Below are 5,837 nucleotides of genomic sequence, written 5' to 3'. Positions count from 1 at the left end.
GACGTATCACGTGATACTAATATTCATATATCGATATATATATTGATATATAAATATAGATATATGTGTGTATAGATAAAAAAAAAATTTTTACTGTCGGAAAAGGAGAAACGGGATGTTTAAAAAAGGTACGTGAAGATTCTGTCTCCTAATAAAGAGACGGTAAGTCATAAGAGAGAGAATGACTGCATTATAATTTAGGTCAACCACCGATAAGAAAATGATTCCACGAGAATCGAAAGTGAAAAAGCTTACAGCACCTGGTATTCCCAGGCGGTCTCCCATCCAAGTACCAACCAGGTCCGCCCCTGCTTAGCTTCCAAGATCTGACGAGATAGGGCGTTCTCAGGGTAGTATGGCCGTAAGCCACATGGTTACCTGAAAAGCAACATTTTATATTTAAAAAATATCATATTTCTCTTAAAAATATCTCCAGCAGATCGCGTCATCTTTATTCTCCAATTGTTGGCTGGTCTATTTTGGATTTTTTTGTGTGGATGATGCGAACTCATTCTCAACACTACAAATGTGTGATCAGATCATAGATTTTAAAAAGTAAACACACTTGAGAATTTGAGAACTTGCACACTGCCAAAACTCAGACAAGAGCATGCAAAATCCTCTTGGACCCTCCACATCCTGGTCACCAACTCTTCAGAAGCATAATCATCTTTATTTGCCATGAATTTCAGTCATCGTAAGGCTCCTGAGACCGGGCCCCTCGGGCTGGATGGCTGCTGGCCGTGGGGGCTCCCCTCAAATGCCCCGTAACTGCTCTCTGGTCCCCCCCCCCCCCCCCCCCTCCTTTTCGTACCATTTGCAGAGGATGAAAAATATGCCTGTGAGTATTGTCATATTATCTTTGTACATCTGTTGCTCCACCGTCTGTAGTCAGATATTGTACATTGTTCGCAATAAACTAAACTGACTAATCTGTAAAAAGTGGTGTGGATGTTTCAAGATGCACAATAAGGAGGCACTTGAAGAAAAATGGGCTGAATGGTCGAGTCACCAGAAGAAAGCCATTACTACGCCAGTGCCACAAAAAAATCACGGTTATAATATGCCAAACAGCAAAGCAAATGCATTTATATAGTGCCTTTCATACACAAGGTAACTGAATGTGCTTTACATGATTACAAGCATTTAAAAACAGCTGATAAACATTTAATACAAAGAGGTAAACAAAATGCATTTAAATTGGCGTACAGTGCAAGAAATATCATTTAAAAGTGGAAATACTCTAAATAGCATGAGAAAAAATAAGTTCCATCTGAGTAAGTATGCATGCAGGTAATGGAAATGCAGTCCTCACGTTGCTTTCATGCATACAAAAAAAAGCATTCTCTATCTCAACTATTGTATTTGTTTTCTCTTCAGGTGAACCACGAGGATGTCAATGGACACCAGCTGCAAGATTATTTAGGCCAAGCACAGTGAAATACAGCAGGCCAACTTGAAGGCAATGGGTGATTTTGATATCAAGGATGGAGAGAGGCTCCCACTGGCGGTCAAAGACATGGAAAGTTACATATACCCTCAAACTATCCAGCACAACCCCAACGGGAGGTACGCTGAATGTGCACAAACAATTTCAATCTGTATGTAATAGTTAATTCATCTCTTTTTTACATCTCTCTGATTAGAGAAACCAGAAGTGTTGTGAAAATCATGCTGAATTCCAAAGTTAAGAAATCATTCATGCCTGACTTTGGAGCAGAGGGTAATGGCAATGCTATTGAAAAGCAAACTTGTGGTTCAATAGGTTGTTGTATGATTGGTGGAAAAAACAACAACCATTGTTATTTTTTTGGACCCTGCAGGCATTTTTGGAGGTTTCTTACCCGGGGTGAGGTCAGTGAAATGGCCTGGCATTTTATGATTGGGAGATGGAGGGTACATAATCTATACCTCCATGGCTTTGAGGAACAAGAGCTTCGGTTCAGCACAGCAATTTGCTTGGGCGCATGGCTCATCTGAGTAAGTGTTCACTTTTAAGTCTGTCTGGGTTGCTTTACTGCTCAATTGCTACAGTATGAGCAAATGTTCTATTCAGTACTTATGTATTTGTGTAAAATGACAGCAGCAGACGATCCTTACTGTCATATGAATGTCTTTATTTATGTTGACGCGCATATGTAATAGTTATTGCTATAACTAGAGCTTATTGGGGATGGTAAAATTCTAAATTCATGATTATTTGCAAAAAACAAAGTTGATCAGTTTGAACATTAAATGTCTTGTCTTTCTAGTGTATTCAATTAAATATAGGTTGAACATGATTTGCAAATCGTTGTATTCTGTTCTTATTTGTTTAACACAACGTCCCAACTTCTTTGAAATTGGGGTTGTACATTAATGTGGAAAAAATGAACTTAAATGATTATAGCAAATGGCTGAAATAGAAAAAAAAAAAAGTGAAAAATTTAAGGGGGTCTGAAAACTTTCTGTACCCACTGTATATTTGTGTTCGGCACTAAATAAGCTTGATATACAGCTCTTAAATTTGCATTTAAGGTGTATACTTTTCACTTTGCATTTAAGACACATTATAAATAAACATTTGTTTGACTTTGTATTTCGGCAATATTTCTTTTACCTTTTGAGATAATTATCCATCCATCCTCCTCCGCTTATCCAAGGTAGGGTGGCAGGGGGCAGCAGCTGAAGCAGAGAAGCCAAGACTTCCCTCTTCACTCGTGCCAGTCTTCAATCAGATCTTCAATAGATCTCTGGAACTGTGCGAAGTAGCATCCTGTTTCAAACGCTCCACCATCATTCCAGTCCCCAAGAAACCTGCAATCTCAGGTCTAAATGACTACAGGCCTGTCGCCTTGACATCTGTGGTTATGAAGTCCTTTGAACGTCTCGTATTGGACCACCTCAAGAGTGTCACAGGTCCCCTGCTGGACCCTCTGCAGTTTGCCTACCGATCAAACAGGTCTGCGGATGATGCAGTCAACATGGGACTGCATTTCATCCTAGAACACCTTGACAGTGCAGGGACATACGCGAGGATCCTGTTCGTGGACTTCAGCTCAGCGTTCAACACCATCGTACCTGAACTCTTTTCATCCAAGCTTCTCCAGCTCAGTGTCTCACCTGCCATCTGCCAGTGGATTTACAGCTTCCTGACGCGCAGGTGAGGCTGGGAGAGACCACCTCATCCACGCGCAACATCAGCACCGGGGCGCCCCAAGGTTGTGTCCTCTCTCCGCTGCTCTTCTCTCTCTACACGAACGACTACACCTCAACGAACCCGACTGTCAAACTCCTGAAGTTTGCAGATGACACCACTGTCATCGGCCTCATCAAGGACGGTGACGAGTCTACATATTGACAGGAAGTGGAGCGGCTGGAGCTGTGGTGGGGCCGACACAACCTGGAGCTGAACACGCTCAAGACTGTAGAGATGATCGTGGACTTCAGGAGGCACAACTGCCCCTCACGTTGTTCAGCTGCCTTGTGTCAACCGTCGAGACCTTCAAGTTCCTGGGAATTACAGTCTCTCAGGCACAGCAGAGGATGTACTTCCTGCGGCTTCTGAGAAAGCACGGCCTGCCACAGGAGCTGCTGAGGCAGTTCTACACAGCAGTCATCGAAACAGTCCTGTGTTCTTCCGTCACGGTCCGGTTTGGTGCTGCTACAAAAAAGGACAAACTCAGACTGCAACGCACAATCTAAACTGCTGAAAGGATTGTCGGGACCCCCCTACCCACTCAAACCCTCCACATCCCGGTCACCAGCTCTTCCAGCTCCTTCCCTCAGGTAGGCGCTACCGATCAATGCAAACTAGAACTAGCAGACATTCCAACAGCTTCTTCCCTTTTGCGATCAACTTCTTAAACACCTAACCTACATTTCCATTTCAACATGCTGGCAATTTTTTTACTTGAGTTCGTTGTCACATTTCTGTGGGGCCAATTATATATTACTCGTGCACTCACTGTAGTAGTCTCGCCACGCTGCATTATTTACATATCTGTTGTTTACCAATACTGGCCACTCATGCCAGAGTAGCATCTGCCCTATTTGCATACTGATTGAGGAGTATCCGCAACATTTGTACAACCAACATTGTCCCAGATTATTGCACTACTCGTCACTTTAAACCGCATACACTCCTTGTAGTCTCAGCGCCCTTTGCACAATGGTCATTGCACCGGACTATTGCAATATTAGTCTTTCGAACTGCTCTAAATGCTCGAGGACTCTGCATCTTTTGCACAGTTGTCGAAAAAAAATGTACTGGCATTACCAGATAACTAGCAACCCTTAATTGCTCAGTGACTGTTTTTTTTTTTTTTTTTTTTTTTTGTCAAGGTCTTTTTGTCTCAAAAGTGTTCTGTCAATTGACTTTCTGTTGTCGTACTCGAGCGGCTCCAACTACCGGAGACAAGTTCCTTGTGTGGTTTTTTTTGGAGATACAAATAAAGATGATTCTGATTCCCCAACCACTTCATCCACCTCTTCCAGGGGGATTCCGAGGTGTTCTCAGGCCAGCCGAGAGATGCAGTCCTGGGTTGTCCCTGGGGCCTCCTCCCGGGCGACATGCCCGGAACACCTCAGCAGGGACAGGTCCGGGAGGAATACTAACCAGATGCCCGAGCCACCTCATCTGGCTCCTCTAAATGCAGAGGCGCAGCGGCTCGACTTTGAGCCCCCGGATGACCGAGCTTCTCACCCTAATCAGACAAGACAATTATTAATGGTTAGTAAACAGATGTTACACGACTAAAATCTATATTTGTGGCAGCATTAAAGATCTTCGGTATATTGAATTTATCCAACATATGTCACATTTTCTTTTTTCTATTTATTTTTTATTTTTTTGTACATTGCATCTACTGAGATCTAATTAAAAAAATACACCAGAATAATGTACCTTTACTAAATGTCCATGATGACAAATAATCATAATTTTTGACTGTAGTGTTGGATTAAGTATTGTATACTTAATGCAAACATGGGAAATTCTTGCCTATTGGTTACTTTTCAGTGTGATAACTTGAAGGAGAAAATTTTTTTTTAAGTCTGTAACGTATTAGATAGATGACATTTAACCTTCATGAACTTTCTTGATAAAACGCAAATACCTAAAAAATGTATCGGTATAAATAAAAAATATATCCATCCATTTTCTGAGCTGCTTCTCCTCACTAGGGTCACGGGCGTGCTGGAGCCTATCCCTGCTGTCATCGGGTAGGAGGCGGGGCACACCCTGAACTGGTTCCCAGCCAATCGCAGGGCACATACAAACAAACAACCATTCGCACTCACAGTCACACCTATGGGCAATTTTTAGAGTCTCCAATGAATGCATGTTTTTGGGATGTGGGAGGAAACCGGAGTGCCCGGAGAAAACCCACGCAGGCACGGGGAGAACATGCAAACTCCACACAGGCGGGACCGGGTATTGAACCCGGGTCCTCAGAACTGTGAGGCTGACGCTCTAACCAGTCGTCCACCGTGCCGCCTAAAATGTATATATATTTAAATTTTCCATTAGCTCTGAATCTGACAAATAAGTTTGAATTTCTTTTTTTTTTTTATACAAAGAGTAGGATAAACTGTTAAGATCCAAAAAGGCGGACAAAATTTACCGTACCTCGCTTTGCTCCTTCAGGTGCCCTCTAAACGAGTGGTTTATTTCTTCATATATTAATGTTTAATTTAATTAATGACATTTAAATTGGAAATGTCTCTTTGAAACAAAAAAAAATGACTTTGGGACATCATTTGATCCGTTATCTGGGCCAAAACAAAATCAAGTTAATCATTTTAAAAACAACAACAAACAAACAATCATTTTGCAGGCCTATGGGTGGCACAAGTCA

At 42.1% G+C, this 5,837-nt stretch overlaps 1 non-coding gene across 1 annotated transcript; it reads right to left on the bottom strand.

Annotated features, from left to right (window-relative positions):
- Positions 1-248: 248 nt before the first annotated feature.
- LOC133398483 (5S ribosomal RNA) lies at positions 249-367 on the bottom strand. Its single transcript, XR_009767827.1, has one exon. It is a non-coding gene; the product is annotated as a 5S ribosomal RNA (ribosomal RNA).
- Positions 368-5,837: the final 5,470 nt, after the last annotated feature.

The sequence above is a fragment of the Phycodurus eques genome, unplaced genomic scaffold (assembly GCF_024500275.1).
Source record: "Phycodurus eques isolate BA_2022a unplaced genomic scaffold, UOR_Pequ_1.1 contig_188, whole genome shotgun sequence".
Taxonomy (NCBI): domain Eukaryota; kingdom Metazoa; phylum Chordata; class Actinopteri; order Syngnathiformes; family Syngnathidae; genus Phycodurus; species Phycodurus eques.
This window is presented reverse-complemented; position numbering and strand designations above follow the sequence as displayed.